Here is a 20,349-nt window from a genome sequence, read left to right as displayed (position 1 = left end):
TCTCCCAAACAAGATGTAGAGGAGTTGGAAGATGCATTTGGCATGATGAAGCAAGAGAAGGACATGTGGGAAGAACGGTTCCATGCTTTAAGCCAAAAGCATGAGGAGTTGCAGCTTGATTCGAAAGACAAAGATGCACTTATAGAGATTCTTGAGGATCATGCAGTGAAGAGACAGAGGGAGCCAACTGATTTATTTTCCTCTAACATGCCTCTACCTTCCGGTGCTTGGAAGAAGATTGTTGATCAGCTCGTCCTCGAGAATCTCATATGAAGACATCCTTTGAGTCAGAGATTCGACGCATCCGAAGGAAGTATGCTCCCATAGCCAGATCATCTGATGCAGTTGCTAGGGATCCTTAGGATGACAGTTTCCTTTTCTTTTGTATTTGTATTTTTGGTTTCTGAAATTGTACTCATTGTAATCCTTCCAATTTTATGAATAAAAAGAGATTTTATGGTCAATTGAATTATTATTATTAATTATTGTTATATTTGCAAATAAGACTTCATATGTTTGAAATTAAAATAAAAAACACTACATTTCATGCATCATTTGCATAACAGGGTTCTTCAGCCAGATGTCTTATTGGTTCGTCTTCTGTGTATCAGCCAAACTGACTCACCACTACAACACTCGGGCTAATCGCATGAGAATAATGGAACATCTAGAGGAAGAAAACAAAGAGTTGAAGGATGAGATCGCCAGACTTACGATGCTGATGGAGTCTGCGATAGCTGCTCATAAACAACCATCTCCGCCTCCTGCAACTCCTCCTCCTCAGAGGACTGTCATCTCAAAGATTACTTCATCAATTGTTCCTATGGCGGCTATCCAGTCTGTTCCTGCCATGCCATCCGGATTCCTGTGGGGAATGCCACCCAATTTTATGCCTGAAGGGTATTGTCATACCCCAATTTTGTCCGGGCATATTTAAAATTTCATACAATTGATTTCATTTTGATTTGCATCGTATGTTCAACATGACATGCATATCATTCGGCCGTACAAGTTTTTTAAAACCTAGTGTGATTAAATTCAAGTATTGATCGTGCTTGTTTGATTCAGAATTGGTGATTCATTCAAAAATATGGCATGGTTCATTAGCCATGATCATGTGGTCAGTCAAGTCATGTTCAATCATACAGTTATTCTTAAGACATGGTCTAACAAAATCCAAATCCAATTATTTTTGCTTCCATTTTTTTAAATACATTTTTTTATCAATCCATCCTACATCCATAACAATCATACCTCTTAACAAAGAAAAAAACATACCATTTAAACATACTTCAAAGTCCACATTTAATGGCCCAAATCCCTAACATTGGCTTTAAGCAAGGCAAAAACAGAAAGTTACAGCGTGATCATAATAAGCATAATGACGGATGGACGATCTAAACAAGTGACAAAATGGTACTTATCCATTTACCATAGCCTAGTATGCCTAAGCTGAGTTTCTACAAATGACAGAAATCACAATATGACGAAGCAGTTGCCATATTACAAAAGCATGGTACTCCAAACCGCCAATTCGAAAATGGATACCAATGACATCAAACTTGCGGCCCGGCCATTTCCCAAGTGTGTGAATCACCTTGTAATCATCTTCTCATTTGCGCAATATCACGAATGTTTGACCGGCAACCTGACAGAGTTCACACAGGCAAAGCAATGAGCAAGGTAAGAGCAAATATGGAGCGGTTATGTCGGGATACATGAAGATAAGATCCTAACTGCAATGCATTCTAATCCATAAGCTACACAAACCACTACTGCCACAATAAGTATAACAACTTACACATAAGCTAAATGTCCAAGCAGAACCTGAGCAATGGATCTAGCTGCAGCCTCATACAATTTCTATTTTATTCCATCAAGAAAGACAGACAGATGGAAGCGTTGACGGGAAAGATATGCGACAGGTCGAAACAGGTAGTAACCGCTGATGTAAACTAGCAGGACACTCATTCTTTGGAAACTCCAAAGGATACATTTCTGGCCAAGACTGGAACTGGATCTTTCCACGGTTAATCCTCTGATTTTGGTCTCCTGGTATTAAAACAGGGAAGCCAACATATGCATGCCACAGCGTGAACTTGCATCAGGATATGTACATCCCGTAATACCTGCAACAAGAACAGCATTTGACAAGCCCAATTACCGCAGACCAAATACCAAGTACAGATGGAGCATGTCCAAAATTAAACCAAACAGCCGACAAAAATTCACGGTCAAAACAACCTGTTGATCAATCACAAGAGTCCGATGCTTTCTCTTGGTTTAAGACATTCCAGGGAACATTGAGGTTTGGTCTATTGAGAAGAAGCTTGCCGGACCTGAAATAAACAGAAGTCACACTAAAGAGAATATAGTTAAAATCTTCCAGAAAGCCGAAGGTGATGCAACAAATAATATGAAGAAGAAAGGGTTGAAGCCTCGTGATTACCCAGTCAAGATTTGGTCTTTAGGAAATCTTCCAATGCTTTCTGTTCCACTTCAAAATCACTTGGTGCCGAAAAAACTGGAGACGATAAGAACTCGCAGGTTGAAGGATGATGATAAGACTTGTACCCAAGGCCCCTACCAAACAACAAAAAATAACCCAGTCACGTTACAAAGAATTTAAAAGTTCAACAAAATCGAATGTGATAAGAAGAATGGTCTTAAAACAGAACCTGGTGTCCAAGTTTTGATCATTGTGGCGGATGTTGAGGTTTTGGTAAACTGAAAAAAAGAACATTTCGTGCCTTCAAAAGGAATTGGTCTGAAGATGAAAACAGGTATGAAGGTTACGTGCCCTGCGTCAAGACAACGATCCTAATAGCATTAACTGCAAGTTACCTACAACCGGAAGAAAACACAACATGACATGGCTAAATGAATACATCCGCAATCCAGAATAAACCAGTCCGTTGCAAGTGTAACATAGCCTACCATGTTGTCAGTCTACAAGCCACCTTTACCATGCCGTGAGACCTGTAGTTCTGTGGAATACATAATCTCGCAAGCATCATCCATGTCCTACAGTGCAATAGCATCACGTCACAAACATAACCAAAGGAAATACCTCACAAGACCAAGCATAGCATCACGTTACCAGTGCAATTCAGATCAACAATAATTTCACATTGTGTTAAGCCAAGTAAACTGCTATAAATTAATGCCATAAACGCATTTTGAGATTTATCCTAAAGTACAAGATAGTTACCCAACAATCTGTAACGTTTGAAAGGGAAGCTTTAAGGTTGGCTCAGCCTACTTTCTCGCCTTTTTTTGAAATCATGACAGAGCTGTCCATAAGTTCTATCAACCACCCTGTACCAAAAGGAGCAAAACTGCAAAAATTCACAACAGTAAAGGAGGTCAATCACAAAGAGTCAATAAGCCAGTAAAACAGGACAATTACTGTAGTGAAAAGTGAAAATAGGTGGTTACTGTAAGATTCGCTACAGACAAAACGGGGAAGTGACTCACATACCTTTGGTCCCCACAAAATCCAGCGAATTCCTCTCTAACGGAATGATTTTGGATAGATTTTCCAGCTCATGAAAGAGGAGAAAGAAACCTCGTACCTCCAAAGCTCTATATAAGGACCCTCCGTTGTTGGGATAAAGGATCCGAATTTCTGCGCCGTTACTCTGGAGAAATCATTCCAAAACCCTCGTTAAAAATCTCCATTTTGAACTTGTTGAGATTTTCACACCGAAGCTCAACAAGCTCGAGCTAAGCCCCCTGTCAAAATCGAAACAAACCCAAATCGTTAAAGAGGAAGCGAAGAAGACGGAAAGTTCGAGAGGAATAAAGAACCTTGAAGGACGCTAAGGATCATTTACCTCACCTTGCCGGAGTTGAAACGTCGGACTAGCTCCGATTTGTGTGCTGTTAATACTGTGGGAAGTCTGTACATTCTTCCGTTGAATTTCTCCTCAAGGCTTTAGCAGCATGATTTAAATATCAAATACATCATCATTTGGGCCTATTACGAACCCTTCCCATCTTTTGGAGGCTTTACCCCTGTTTATCGCCCAGACACCCAGATTCTGACTTATTATGTTCTTATTTATATGTTTTACTAAAAGATAATTACGATTACATAATAATAGCTTAATTTTGATTATTATTTCCAATCAAGTTTAGAACATCATAATTAATTAATATACTTTCTAAAAATATTTTAATTAATCTTTAAATGAAAAGGAGATTAATGAGCATCCGCTTTATTATCTCTCGATTATTCGAATAATTGGCGTACGCCATATTACTCGAGTTTTCGTCATTTAAATTAAAACCCTAAAAAAATCTATAAAATTAATATATTCCCCAAATTGATTAATTAAATTCTAAAAGTTTTTTTAATAATTAATATTTAAATGAATAGGAGAATAATAAGCTTCCGCTTTATTATCTCTCGATTATTCGAATAATTGGCGTACGCCATATTGCTCGAATTTTTGTCATTTAATTAACACCTTAAAAACTCTATTAAATTAATAACTTCCTCAAGTTAATTATAAAATCTTAAAAGTTTCATTATTATAATTAATGTTTAAATGAAAAGGAGATTAATGAGCATCCGCTCCATTATCTCTCGATTATTCGAATAATTGGCGTACGCCATATTGCTCGAATTTTTGTCATTTAATTAAAACCCCAAAACTCCTTAAAACTAAAATTACTCCCTCAATTAATTACAAATTCTAAAAGCTTTATTTTAATAATTAATCTTTGAATGAAAAGGAGAATAGTGAGCATCCGCTTCATTATCTCTCGATTATTCGAATAATTGGCGTACGCCACATTGCTCGAATCTTCGTCATCAAATTAAAACACAATCGAATAAATTCAAACTATTTTCGCAAACCAAACAAAACACCCAAACACGTCAATTCAACTTGTCACCCCCGTGTGACCGAAACCCTTTTCAAAAAGAACACTGTCAATCCTTTCTGATGCGCACAACAAACCAGTGCTTAAGCCTCCGCTGAGAGTAGACAAGCCAAGCGTTTAGACGTTAGAACGCCGACCTACACAGTCGTTCATCAAAACAAAAACACACCAAAAACCGTAGTTCGCCCGAACTACGAATGCTCTGATTTCCTTATTGCACTATAAGGATACGTAGGCAGGAGATTGCTGTATCTTCGCGAGCACACTAATAAAAAACCTCCCCGTTCTCCTTTTGAGGTTTTCATCCATCTCTATCCAATATTTAATTACTCGAAGAAAGCAAATAATAGTTAACTAACATTCAAATAGCAAATTAGACTAAAAGGTTCCTGTTGAGTACAACGGACGTGAGGGGTGCTAATACCTTCCCCTTGCGTAATTGACTCCCGAACACGAATATGGTTGCGACGACCATTATTCCATTTTTTAAAAAGGTTTTATCAATATTTTCCTATTCCTTCATTGGGATAAATAAAGTTCGGTGGCGACTCTGTTCGAACTAAATTTTTCCGCGACCATCGCGAGGAATCGTATTTTTCGAGATGCGACAAGTATGCGCCTACTTTTGCTTCTATGCCAGCATCTAGCCCGCTCCTGTTAGTGCCTCCTCCTATTATTCACACTCTACCTCATGTCGAGGACACCATTTACCACTCAGAGCCGTCTGAAGGTCCATATGTTTATGAGAAGATGGATGAAATGAAGGATCAGTTTCTTGAGCTGCACAAGGAATTGAAGACTCTAAGAGGAAAGGATTTGTTTGGGAAGAGTCTTGTCAAGCTGTGTTTAGTGCCCAATGTTAAAATTCAGGTGAAATTCAAGGTTCCAAACTTTTAAAAATACAAAGGGAATACTTGTCTGTTGAGTCATCTCGTCGTGTATTCCAGGAAGATGTTTACTCAAACTAATAACGACTAGCTGCTTATTCATAACTTCCAGGATAATCTGATTGGAGCTGCCCTCATATGGTACATGGGTCTGCACAGTGCTAGTATTCGTACTTTCAACGACTTGGGCAAGGCCTTTGTCAAGGAGTACAAGTATAATATTGATATGGCGCCAGATAGAGATAAGTTGAGGTTTATGTCTCAAAAGCACAAGGAGACATTTAAAGAATATGCCCAGAGATGGAGGGAGTTAGCTGCTCAGATTAGTCCACCTTTGGAAGAAAAGGAGATGACCAAGATTTTCTTGAAAATGTTGAGTTCATTTTATTATGAACGTATGATCGCAAGTTCCCCCAATGATTTTACCGATATGGTGAACATGGGGATGAGATTAGTGGAAAGAGTCCGTGAAGGGCGTTTATCCAAGGTTCCAGACTTTTAAAAATACAAAGGGAATACTTGTCTGTTGAGTCATCTCGTCGTATATTCCAGGAAGATGTTTACTCAAACTAATAACGACTAGCTGCTTATTCATAACTTCCAGGATAATCTGATTGGAGCTGCCCTCATATGGTACATGGGTCTGCACAGTGCTAGTATTCGTACTTTCAACGACTTGGGCAAGGCCTTTGTCAAGGAGTACAAGTATAATATTGATATGGCGCCAGATAGAGATAAGTTGAGGTTTATGTCTCAAAAGCACAAGGAGACATTTAAAGAATATGCCCAGAGATGGAGGGAGTTAGCTGCTCAGATTAGTCCACCTTTGGAAGAAAAGGAGATGACCAAGATTTTCTTGAAAATGTTGAGTTCATTTTATTATGAACGTATGATCGCAAGTTCCCCCAATGATTTTACCGATATGGTGAACATGGGGATGAGATTAGTGGAAGGAGTCCGTGAAGGGCGTTTATCCAAAGACGAAGCGTCAACAAGTAAGAAGTATTGTGATATCTTCTCCAAGAAAGAAGGAAGGAGAAACTAATGCAGTATCAGCAGGGAGGCAGAGGAGGCCTCATGTCAAGAAGAGTTCTCAATCCCATCAGCTTCAGCACCAAGTATCATTAGTGATTCTAGTTTTTTTTCCAACAATTCAACCAATCAGACAGTTCCAATTCAACAACAACATCAACAACAACTGCATCAACGAACCAACAACAACAACAACAACAACAACAACAATCATCAACAAAACTTTGAGAGGAAGAAGGTCTCTTTTGACCCGATTCCTATGACATACGCAGAGCTATACCCGTCTTTGGTCGTTAAGAATCTTATCTAGCCAAGGAACCCTCCCCAAATTCCTGAGCCACTGCCATGATGGTTCAAACCTGATCTTTATTGTGCTTTTCACCAGAGAGCCCCTGGACATGATATTGAGAACTATTATTCGCTAAAATATGAAGTTCAAAAGCTTGTCAAGAGTGGTATGGTGTCCTTTGAGGACAGAGCGTCGAATGTCAAAGAAAACCTGTTACCTGCTCATGGTAACACTTCTGTAAACACGGTGGACGGTTGTCCCAGAAATTTCAGATTATTTGATGTACGCCGTCTCCGAAGGTCTTTGGTGGAGATCCACAAGGATTTTTGAAAGGTGAGCCATTGTGAACACGACCATGATGGTTGTGTCATTTGTAGTCAGAATCGTCGTGGTTGTGTAATTGTCAAAAGAGATATTCATAGATTGATGAATGAGAATGTTATTCGAATTCAGCAGTCAAGGTATATGGGTAATTATGTTAATGTGATAGTTCTAGTATTCAAGACACCTGAGCGGGTAGTTATTCAATATGATAAGAGGAACAACAATAATGTCAACAGATCGGTACCGTTGTTGGTTATACGGTTAGCGGGCCCCGTCCCCTACTCATCCGATAAAGTTTTATCATACTAGTATAATGCCACTATGATAGAGAATGGTCAAGAGGTTCCTCTTCTAGTTGCAGACTCAGTGGTGAATATTGCGGATATAGCGAAGGTGACCCGTAGTGGTCGTGTGGTCAGTCCAATGTTTTCGAAAGTTGTGGAAGATGTGTCTGTGGGAAAGGAGGCAGAAATTCCTGTAGTTGATCCAGTTAGTGCTCCAACGTGTCAGTCTGGTAAGTCCAGCAAATTGAAGACTAATGATGATGATGAGGTGTTGCGGTTGATAAAGAGAAGTGAATTTAACGATGTGGAGTAGCTACTCCAAATGCCGTCGAAGATTTCTGTGATGTTGTTACTGATGAATTTTGAGGAACACAGGGAAGCATTGCAAAAAGTGTTGAAACAAGCTTATGTGGAACATGATGTTACTATGAATCAGTTTGACCACATTGTTGCCAACATCACTTCTTGTAACAACTTGAGCTTATGTGATGAAGAACTTCCTGAGGAAGGCAGGAATCACAATTTGGCGCTCCATATTTCAATGAATTGTAAGGAGGATTATATGTCCAATGTTTTGGTTGACACTAGTTTGTCGTTGAATGTGTTGCAAAAATCAAATCTACCAAGACTCTCATATCAAGACGCCCTAATGAGGTATAGTGGTGTAGTTGTTAAAGCGTTTGACGATTCTCGTAAAACTGTCATTGGAGAAGTGGACCTTCTGGTTAAGATAGGCCCGAGTGATTTCCAGATTACTTTTCAAGTGATGGATATCCACTCGGCCTATAGCTGTTTATTGGGAAGAGATTAAATTCATGAAGCTGGAGTTGTGACGTCTACTCTGCACCAAAAGCTGAAATTCGAGAAGAACGGCAAACTTGTCGTTGCTGGTGAAAAGTGTAGCGGGGTATTCGTTACCTTATGGTTTATTGACTAAACCAAAAGTAAGCATACAATTCGAGTCGCCACCGCACTTTTATTTGTCCAAAGGAAAGGCTAAAAAGCGAACAAAAGCCAAGTAAGAAGTTTTATCAAATCAAAAACTAATAAAAATGTCTGAGATCTGGGTAAGGGGGTTTGTTATGAAATGGGAAGGTTTTAAGCACCCAAAACATCCTTAGTACTCTAAGGGATCCCTTTTTGCAAAATGTGTGTTGTAGGTGGTATTTGTGAAAAGATTTATGCAAACATGATTGGGGGGATGAGAAAATAATATACATCATATTTACAAATTTGTTGTTTGAATGGATGAACCCATTGCCTACGTACCATCACAAAGGTAGGATCAAAACCTTGTAGTTCGGGGTAAAAATCTCAAAGATTGGTGAATTGATTTGACCAAAAGCCTTAAGGTCTTTTGTTATCAAAGGGAGAAAACTCAACCTAAACCAATAATCCACCATGTGAGGAGAGCTTCAACATACTAGTGAGGGGTTAACCCTATAATAAGTATGGAAGACTTATAATCCAATCACTAAGGACAAGGTGAGGTTTACATCAACCACTATGATAACTCAAACCTATGACTAATGTTTATGAAAAAGGTTTTAACAAAGGTGGCCATTGGAGCCACAAAATCAACTTGAAGTGAGTTGTATTTACAAGTTAGATTTATTTACAAAATGAAGTCAAAGTTGAATTAAGATTCATTTACAATGAGTATTAATGAAAAGATTTTAAAAAGTCAAAGGCATAAGGCCTAGGTCTCTAGTTTGAAAATAATGTCAAAGTTTGCACAAAATGAGTTTGGCTTGGGTTAGAGTGAGGAGAAGAAGAGAAGGGCTAGTCCAAAAGCATACAAAGATAAGAGAGAAGATAAAACCCTTGGAGTTCCTTTTCTTGAAATCATAAAGATGATTCAAGATGCTCCTTTCCTTTGGACTTAGCAATCACTTAAGCAATCAAACAAATATTATATTCAAACTCCTAGGTTCTCCATTTGGCTTGTCTCTCTTAACTTGGCTACTCATGACAATGATCCTTCTTACTATCTCAAGATGGAATCCCTATCACACAAGAGCAAACATCAAAAAGTTCACAACACAATAAGAGGAATGGACAAAGAATGAGTTTAGATTAGGGTCCTTTGAAGTCAACTTTAAGATTTAGCATTCTAAAGGCATGAGGCCTAGTTGCTCTTCAACAAGTTTAGCATTCTAAAGGCATGAGACCTAGTTGCTCTTGAACTCCTTTAAGCATAGGTAAGGTCCTAATTCTAAGTCTTTTCTCCTTTTTGCATTGGGTTCACACAAATAAAGACAAAACAATCACAAAGCAACAATATATTTATATACAATAATGAGCTCAAATGAGCAAAAGGAAAATGACATAAACATGAAATATGTGCTCAAGTGAGCAAAGGGAAAAACAATATGAATAAATGAGCAAGAAAGTAAATTGCATTAAAGTAAATTGCAAGAAATCAAATGCTTGAATTAAAGTTAGTAGTTAGTAGTTATGTTAGTGTATCATAAGACAATTTAACGTTGTGTTAAGCAATCGTAAGTGGACTAATGTAGTAGTCACATCTATTTGAGGCAGGTCAATAAAACTATAGGCAAATAATCACAAGTTAGAGATCATGACTAGTAAGCCAAACTCCTACAACTTGCCATGCCAAAAGAAAAGACGAAAGGCCTTGTATGGACTTTAGGTTTTTTGCTTGACCAAGAAGCAACCTATCTTGGACACAAAGCAACTCACTTGATCACGGATCAAGTTAAGTTTGATTTGGATCGAAGAAGGTTAAGCCTCTCATATGTCAAGACTAACCATAAGACATTAACTCATTGGCCAAAATAAAAAGAAATAAGATGAAGATGAAATAAAATGGAAAGAACATTCAAATGTCAAACACAATTGGTCAAAAGTGAATCAAATCAACATCAACCAATGTAAAACAGAAGAGAAATGAAGATTAGAAGTCAACAAGTCAAACATATTTTTTTGGTATTTTTGGAATTAAAATAAATGCAAAATTAAAATGGACAATATATGGTCAAACCTCAAATTCAGTTCAAATCAACTTAAACAAGTCCAATTAAAATCTCATATGTCTAACATGGTCAAACAAGGTTTGACAAAAAAATTCAACAATTTTTGAAATCAGAAACTATTTAAAATCAATTAAAAACAATGAAAAATAACACAAATGAATTAAAATCTCAAATATATCTCAAATCAATTAAGAAATTGATGAGACTATTTTTCATAGACTTATCATGATCCATATGTGTTAAGAAAATATTTTTGGATTTTTCAGATGTCAAAAATTAATTAAAATGAATTAAAATCTATTAAAAACAAAATAATTCACAAAAAATATTAAGTGAAGTCACAAAAATAATTAAAAACCAGATTATGAAACTAGATTTTTCAAGAAATTTTTTGGTGTTGGTCTCATATTTTTATGACTTCAAATAAAATAGTTACGAATTTTTGAAAATAAAAGGAAATAAAAGAAATTAAAACAGATATAAGAAAATATCAAAAATCAGGAGCGCTTGGATGAGTTTCATTAATTGACGTGGCGCCATCACACGGTCCAGAAGCGCTCTCATACCATAGGCCTTGGTCAAACGCGTTACACAATGAATTAAAATAAGTCAACAAAAGCAAAGGCCCTCATTAGATCGTTTGAGCACCATCCAAGGGCTCAGAGTCTCCCACGTGGGGATGGTGGTGGAAACCACCATCTTCTTTAGCCAGAGAACAAACTCCGGCCACCACGTGCAGGTTTTTGAAACTTAACCAAAATACACAAGCCAGGTATCAAAATGAAGCTGGGGTGATGTACATCACCCCTGTAACCTTGGGTCTTCCTCAATGTTTCTATTTAATGAGAAATTTGAGCTTGAAAATCAAGGTGCACAAACTGAAATGGCACGATTCATGAAATTAAGACCACCATTGGCCTGCCTCTTGCTCGAGGACTTCAGAAAACAATTCAAACTCAAGCAATTCACATTGTATTTCAAGATTCAGATCAAAACAGTTGAGTGATATACCTTTGAAGTGCATCTTTGAACAACACGATTTCTTTAAGCTTTTGATTCCAATTTGATCTTGAGGTAATGAGGATGCAAGGCTAAGGAATTAAGACTTGAAGATCAACTAATGATGTTGAAATTCAAGCTTGAAATTGAGAAATGAAAAACTGAAATTCCTTTGAGTGAGGTTAGGTTTCCAATTCTGCAGGGTTTCAGATCACCTTGAGGTTGAAATTTGAATGAGCAAGGCCCTCTATTTATAGTTGAACCTGATGCCATGAGGTGATTTGCTCGTGTGCATGAACTTTGGGTCCTCCATGCATGGGCCTGTACAGGCGCATGTGAGGCCCAAAAGTGAATGGAATTGCAAGCTGAGATCATTTGGAGTTGAATTGGACGTGCACAAGGCCTGGCATTAGCTTGCATTTCAAGTTTCAATGTGAATTGCATAATTGATCATAAACATTAAGCCCTTCAAAAGTCACACATGGAAAATCCAAACATGGTGGTGTGAGTAATGGTTGGAAAGCTATTGACATAAGGAACAAAATATATGTTGGGCAAAAATCCATTTGGAGTTTGTAAATTTATGAAAACTGGCTTTGAAGTTTGAGGTACAAAACATGTCTAGGTTTCCTTTGAAATATTTTGCCAAAAGTGACAAACTTCAATCCCTTTTATTTCAATGATTAAAGCCTCAAATGGAAAAACCTACAACATCAAAGTTGTAGATCTTTTCAGGATGATCAATTTAGACTTATATTTTTCATAATTTGGATTTTTAATTAGAAAGTTATGGGCACTTGAAGTTGGACATTTTTCAAATTCAATGGCTTTGGTCCAAAGTGACCTTTAATGTTTTGTATTATCATATGTGTTTCGTTTAGTATTATGAACTTTTGCCCAACATAAAATTTGAAGTATACATATTAAGATTTACAATGCAATTGGTATCACCTCAAAATAATAAAAAATGAAGGAGTTAGGTCCTTGGGAAGTTGACCCAAAATTAGGGTTTCAGTCAAAATGACCTATAATGTTTTGACATGAATTATGAAATTCCAAGTTTTAAATGAATTTTTGATGAACATGAAAGTTGTTCATATGGTTCTTAAGAACATTTTTTATCTTGGGGTCATATTCATTTGACAAACACATCAAAAGTTACATCTCAGTGATCCTCAGTTTAGTCAGATGACTTGACTGGTCAACTTCTCAAGGCCAAACTTCAAATATTGATGAATGAATGATTGAGGGTACTCACATAAGCTCATATATGCATAAAATAATGAATTAAATAACTTCCCTTGGTTAAATTTGATCATAGGTTGAGGTTGCTTCATGAGCAAGGCATAGTCAAAGCACAGTTGAATTAGGGTTTCCTTGGGAAACAATCCTCAAGCCCTTTGGTTTATCTTGATCAAATTGGCAAATTGAGATGCTTGGGAGACATATATGATGATTAGGAACTTTTTGGATTATTGTCATGCTTGTTTTCACCTTCATCTAGCCACTTCATTGAACTTAGGAGCCTCCTAGGAGCAGGGGATCACATGATTACTTGAGCTTCAAAACAAAAAAGGTTAGTGACATATTTTTGTGCTTTTGGTTAGTAAACAAAATAAGAAAAGAAATAATATACAATTCAAGCATGCTTGGTGGTCTCAAACCAACTCACACAAGTCCCATCCCTAGGGTTTAAGAGCCACACATGCTATGATCCTTGAGGCAATGCAATGAGCAATGATATGATGCCATGAGGGATCTTAGGGTCAAAATTAGGGTCTTACAGAAAGAAGGCATTGTTGGTGATCCATTTGTCATCTTTTACTTATGTTGATGTTGGGGAGGAAGTTGGAACTCCGTTCCAAGCTTAGTCCATTGCTGATGAAATGAAGAAAGTTAGGGCACCCATGTTTTCTTTAAGAGATGTGCAAGAAGCTATTTAGGATGGCAGTATTGATAAGCGGGGCTGTGTTGTGGAAGTCGTGGAGAATAAGAATAGAGCAGGGTTGGGATTTCAGCAAGGGCCATTCAACGCCAATGTCAAGGTTATGTAACCAGTTTCCACAATGGAGGCTTCATTCATGAGGATGATCAACACTGAACTTCCATTATTGAAGACAGTGATGAAGACAAGGCTTGTGACAACTTTGTGACACATGGCCCGACATGCAACAACTGGATTGTTGTTGATGTCCCTATTGTTATGCAACTCTCTAAGTAATTTGTTTTCATTATTTTTAAGAAAAACCCTTCTCATATGCCTAAGGGAGAAGTGAACATTCTCGGGCATTTTCTTATTATCATCAATAAAGTACAATTTTATTCATCCACATCTATGATGTTTTTATTTTTACTTTTTTCTTTTTCTGAAAATGGTAATCACAAAAAAAAAAATAATAATAATCTTTCCATCTGCATAATATTTGTTTGCACTCCACTTCTCTAAAATCAAAATATCAAATCATTATGCAGGTTGGTTCTCAAACCCATTGAATATAATGATCCTACTCCCTCTATAAATTTTGACTTTCCTGTGTTTGAAGCTGAGGGAGAGATTGATGATGAAGAAGTATCTTATGAATTATCTCATTTGCTTGAGCACGAGGAAAAAGCCATTCATCCGTTTGAAGAGCATATTGAATTAGTCAACTTGGGTTCCGATGACAATGCGAAGGAAGTCAAGATTGGGTCTCAACTGTGTCCAGAAGCTAAGAAGGGGTTGATTGATATTCTTTATGAATATTCTGATGTGTTTGCTTGGTCCTATCGAGACATGCCTGGTTTGGATTCTGAGATTGTGGAGCATAGATTGCCTTTGAAGCCAGAATGCCCGCCGGTCAAGCAAAAACTAGGAAGAACTCATCCTGATATGGCAGTGAAAATTAAAGAGGAAGTGCATAAGCAGATTGATGTTGGTTTTCTTGTTACCTCCGAGTATCCCCAGTGGGTGGCCAATATTGTGCTTGTTCCTAAGAAAGACGGAAAAGTCTGCATGTGTGTTGATTATAGAGATTTGAATAAAGCCAGTCCAAAAGATGATTTTCATCTGCCACACATTGATATGTTGGTAGACCATACAACTAAATTCAAAGTCTTTTTGTTTATGGACGGATTTTCCGGTTATAATCAAATCAAGGTGGCACCTGAAGATATGGAGAAGACAATATTCATTACACCCTAGGGAACATTATGCTATAGAGTCATGCCTTTCGGTTTAAAGAATGTTGGTGCAACGTACCAGAGAGCTATGACCACTCTTTTTCATGATATGATTCATAAAGAGATTGAAGTTTATGTTGATGATATGATTGCTAAATCAAGTGATGAAGAAGAGCATGTTGAGCATTTATTGAAGTTATTCCAACGTTTGAGGAAATATAAACTCCGCTTGAATCCTAATAAGTGTACTTTTGGTGTTTGTTCTGGTAAGTTGTTGGGCTTTATTGTCAGCGAGAAGGGTATTGAAGTTGATCATGCCAAGGTCAAAGTACTACAAGAGATGCATGCGCCGAAAACTGTGAAGAAAGTCAGAGGTTCTCTCGGCTGCTTGAACAATATCTCGAGATTTATATCACATATGACTTCCACATGTGCGCTAATATTCAAGCTTCTTCGGAAAGATCGGTCTTGTTATTGGACCGGAGATTTCCAGAAATCTTTTGACAGTATCAAAGACTATTTGCTTGAGCCTCCGATTTTGTCTCCGCCTGTTGAAGGAAAACCATTGATCATGTATTTGACAGTGCTTAAAGAAAGTATGGGATGTTTCTTAGTTAGCAATATGAATCTAGAAAGAAAGAATATGCAGTTTACTACCTCAGTAAGAAATTCACCGACTGTGAGACGCGGTATTTTATGCTTGAGAAAACATGTTATGCACTGGCTTGGGCTACTAAGCGTCTGCCCCAGTATATGTTGAATCATACTACCTGGTTGATATCCAAGATGGATCCAATCAAGTATATTTTTTAGAAGCCTATTTTAAATGGGAGGATCGCCCCTTGGTAGATGTTGTTATCTGAGTATGATATTGAATACCAAACTCAAAAATCTATTAAAGGTAGTATCTTGGCTTACCATTTAACTCACCAACCTATTGAAGATTATCAGTCAGTGCAGTATGATTTTCCTGACAAAGAAATTTTGTACTTGAAGATGAAAGATTGTGATGAACCATGATTCTCGTTGGGGCATGGTATTTGATGGAGCTGTTAATTCATATGGTAATGACATTGGGGCAATGATTATTACTCCTCACGACACTCATTTTACGTTTACATCTAGATTAACCTTCAAGTGTACAAACAATATGGTTGAGTATTATCATGGTGAAATTTTTGAATGAAGTTCCTAATTTGACCGTGATGTGTCTTGATAGGCCAACTCATGTGTTTGTTGTTGAAGAAGTCAAAGATGAAAAGCCATGGTATTATGATATCAAGTGTTTCCTCCAAAGTCAGATCTACCCGCCTGGGCCATCTTTGAAAGGTAAGAAGACTTTGAGAAGATTAGCTGGCAACTTCTACCTTAAAGTTGAGGTGCTTTATAAGAGAAACTTCGATATGGTTTTGCTCAGATGCATGGATAGACACAAAGTAGACTTGTTGATGATTTAAGTCCATGAAGGTTCCTTTGGTACTCATTCCAATGGACATGATATGGCAAAGAAGATGTTGAGAGCGGGTTACTATTAGTTGATAATGGAATCTGACTGTTGCAAGTTTATGAAGAAATGCCACAAATGTTAAATTTATGCAGATAAGATTCATGTTCCTCCGACACTATTGAACATCGTTTCCTCCCCATGGCCCTTCTCCATGCGGGGAGTTGATATGGTCGGCATGATTGAGCCCAAAGCTTCAAACGGACATCGTTTCATTCTGGTGGATATTGATTACTTCACAAAGTGGGTTGAAGCGGCATCGTACGCAAATGTGACCAAGCATGTTGTTGTAAGGTTTATCAAGAATCAGATTATATGTCATTACGGTGTGCCAAGTAAGATAGTTATTGATAATGGATCAAACATGAATAATAATATGGTGGAAGCTCTTTGTAAGGACTTCAAGATTGCACATCATAACTCTTCTCCCTGCATACCCAAGATGAATGGGGATGTTGAAGCTGTGAACAAGAACATCGAGAAAATCATTTAGAAGATGGTTGTGACATATAAAAATTGGCATGAAATGCCCCCATTTGCTTTGCATGGGTACCATATATCCATCTGCACTTCAACAGGGGAAACCTATTTCTCTCTTGTTTATGGCATGGAAGTTGTGCTCCCCGTGGAGGTTGAGATCCCGTCATTACGTGTCTTAATGGAAGCCAAGTTGGCATAAGCTAAATGGTGCCAGACCAGATATTACCAACTTAATTTGATTGAAGAGATTGACTGCCATGTGTCATGGTCAGTTATATCAGCAGAGAATGAAGAAAGCATTTGATAAGAAGGTCAAGCCTCGTGTGTTAAGAGAAGGTGACCTCGTGCTCAAGAAGATTCTATCTTTCAAACCTGATGCTAAGGGCAAATGGACTCCTAATTATGAAGGCCCATATGTTGTCAAGAGAGTATTTTCAGGTGGTGCATTGATTCTTACAACTATTAATGGTGAAGAGTTCACGCGTCCTGTGAATGCCGATGTAGTTAAGAAATACTTCACCTAAAAAAGAAAAGAATAGCTCGCTACGTTGAAAACCCGAAAGGGCGGCTTAGGCAAAATGAGCATCTCGGTGGATTGAAGACCCGAAAGGAAGATCCAGGCAACAATTAGAGAAATAAAATAGAAAATTTATCCCAGTAGATTGAGTACCCCACCTTAGGGAAATCTAGGCAAAAATTAGGGACTATGGCAAGTAACTGCATTCGGCTCGTATTGATCTTTGAAGCAATTTCGAACAGTCATTTGGTTCTGATTCGTCATTCTCAACCGAAGATAAACTCAATGGATTTCAAAGTTGGCAGGGAGAGTAGTGATTGTTGTATTCAATGTAGCCATTTTCCATGTAAATTACCATTTTCAAAATTTGTAAAGATCTGTGGAGTCCCACCATTTGCGGACTACCATTCTATTAAATAAAATTGAGCTTTTATCCAATTATTTCTATTCTTATTTGTTTCTATTTTAAAATTGAATTTTTATGACGATAATTTTGAAATAAATCAATGAATAATTATTTTTCTTAAAATAATAAAAACATTCACTTTAAGAATAATCGATTTCAGCAAGGAATGTCAACAACAGTCTAAGAACATGTAAGTCTTTAGAGGTGAGACATTATTGGTCTTCCCTAGGAAGTTGGTTTGATAACTTTATCCTCCCCTACAGTTCACTGTCCATTCCCAACATGGTTAATAAGTTGCTCCATAAGAAACCTATTATCTCCATTTGAGTTGATGATTGGTCCCCTTTAAAGTCCATCTTCCCCGGCTGAAGTATCCATGTGTTGCATTCCCTAGTTTGTGACTTAATGATTGAACCCGGGATATCTCAGAACCTATATTTGATCTCCAGATCCCCAATTGCATTTGTTTGTGTTGCATAACTACGACAGTTTCTCCCTTGTGTGAGTCTGATCGGGTTATCTTTGCCTTGGAATTGGTTTATTTCATAATCTCCAAGAAGAATCTGATGATTATTGAGAGTCAGGTGGTCTTTGATTTGTTCTGGCAGGCCACGACATCCCCAGCAATTTGCACAATTCCCCATTCAGAGTTTTACCTCTTGAATCCCTTGAGGAGTTTTGTTGTCTGATGAAAGTCCCCTCGTTCCCGGCAGTGCTTGGTTCTGAGAAGTATTGGTTAAGTCCCCTGCAAGTTTATCTCCAATTTGATATGGTGTTGACTTAAAATTGCCCGCAGCATTAACTCGCTTTAGGATCCTCAGTAGATCCATCTTTATCCTTCAGCAGTGCTCTCTTCCCCCGCAAAATTTATCTTGAGTTGGTTGGAAACATATTCTCTATGTCTTTCCACAGCCAGAGTTGATTTATTCGGAGCTAGATGATTTATGTTACTCCCTAGCAGAATCTCCAATGGTTGTTTCCATTCTGTTGAGATTAGCAGTTTGTTTTGTATTGATGATTTAAATCTTCGTTATTTGTATCCTTTGGACTATCTTGTCAGCATAATAATAATCATGCATTCATATTCATGCATAAATCACAGCATCATAAATTTCATTATGCATTTTGTTGCATTAAATTTTTTTCTGATCTCTTGCTTTGGTGATATTATTTCCCCATGCAGATTCGGTGTGTATGTCCTTCTTCAATTGCAGAGTGTCATCCCCTTAAGCAGAAAGAGTTTATCATTTCTCATTCCCCAATGAGTTATTTCCTTGTGGATGATCATTATTTCAGTTTCCTCCCCAAATTATAATCTGGATGGAAACACTCCCCTTGAGTTATATCCTCATTGGGTTGAATCTTGTTTGACCGTTTCTTTCTAGATCTTAACTAGATAGATCTTTTGGTCCCCGAGAGCTTATCACCTAGTAACTGGTAATATTCTTCTCGATGATTAAGTACTTTACCTTCAACTAGTAACTGGTAAAAGGTAATTTACCCCTTTTGTTTTCCCCAGCGGATTCGTTTTCACGTTTCCCCGACAAGTCTATCCTTGCTATGTTCATCCTAACCGATGACGGATATTCTTCCTGTTTGGTATTCTACCCATTAAAAAGGTAGTCGTAATCCCTATTTTATTCCCAAAAGAGTCTATCCTTGATATGTTCACTTTAACCTGTGACGGATTTTCTCTTTACGGTCTTCTACCCAGTAACTGGTAGATATAAAATCCGATTTTCCCCTCTGAGTCTATCCTTGATATGTTAATCCTAAACAGTGACAGATACTCTCTCTTTGGTATTCTACCCAGTAACCGGTAGTCGTAATTCCTATTTTCCCGACAGTTTATCCTTGATATGTTTACCCTACCGGTAATGGATATTCTTCTTCATTCCCCAGGTGGTCTATCCTTGATATGTTCATCCTAACCCATGACAGATATTCTTCCTTTGAGTTTATCCTTGATATGTTCACTTTAATCAGTGACGAATACTCTCTCTTTGGTCTTCTGCCCAGTAGCAGGTAGTTGTAAATCATATTTGATTTCCTTTCCCCGGTAGGTCATTCTTACCCAGTAACCGGTAATGAATGCGCCTTATTTTCCTCAGTGAGTCCTCCTTCATATGTTTACCCTAACCGGTAACGGATGTCCCTCTGTCAGAGTGTGTTATCTTCTTACCCAGTAACGGGTGGTAGATAATATGTCTCTTTTACTCCTGTTCTAAAGTTTTTCTTCCCCAGTTGAGTTTGAGTTCGTATTTTCTTTGTGAAATCCAATTCCCTTTTGGCTTGAGTATTTCGATTTTGCTCTGATCTACTCTCATCCCCTGCAGATTCCTTTATCCCTTGTCTGAGTCTTTCTATTGATTTATTTTCATGGAAATCCCATCGTATCTCCCAACAATTTTTCAAGTCATAGCATGGCATATGCATAACTTTTATTCCCCAGAGTCTCTGTCTCCCCAGTGAGTTTTCCTTAGGGAACGCATTGTGCTCCTGTGGATTTTAGTCTCTACAGATTCTTTTCACTTGTGGCAATATATTCCCCACAAAGATTATTTTAACATTCATATCATATG

The 20,349-nt window shown here is 37.7% G+C and overlaps 1 long non-coding RNA gene across 6 annotated transcripts; it reads right to left on the bottom strand.

Moving 5' to 3' along the window:
- Positions 1–1,167: 1,167 nt before the first annotated feature.
- On the bottom strand, positions 1,168–4,014 carry LOC127101628 (uncharacterized). 6 transcript variants are annotated; one of them, XR_007794682.1, is made up of 9 exons: positions 3,837–4,014; positions 3,482–3,735; positions 3,212–3,338; positions 2,938–3,024; positions 2,679–2,844; positions 2,450–2,583; positions 2,245–2,360; positions 1,802–2,129; positions 1,168–1,648 (listed from the first exon to the last, which is right to left on the bottom strand). It is a non-coding gene; the product is annotated as an uncharacterized LOC127101628 (long non-coding RNA). The 6 variants fall into 6 exon arrangements; XR_007794686.1 differs by having other exon boundaries at positions 2,245–2,339; XR_007794681.1 differs by having other exon boundaries at positions 2,450–2,844.
- Between the last annotated feature and the right edge of the window lie 16,335 nt (positions 4,015–20,349).

This window comes from Lathyrus oleraceus, chromosome 7 (assembly GCF_024323335.1).
Source record: "Lathyrus oleraceus cultivar Zhongwan6 chromosome 7, CAAS_Psat_ZW6_1.0, whole genome shotgun sequence".
Taxonomy (NCBI): domain Eukaryota; kingdom Viridiplantae; phylum Streptophyta; class Magnoliopsida; order Fabales; family Fabaceae; genus Lathyrus; species Lathyrus oleraceus.
Note: the sequence above shows the minus strand (reverse complement) of the source record. Positions and strands in the feature narration are given on the sequence as shown.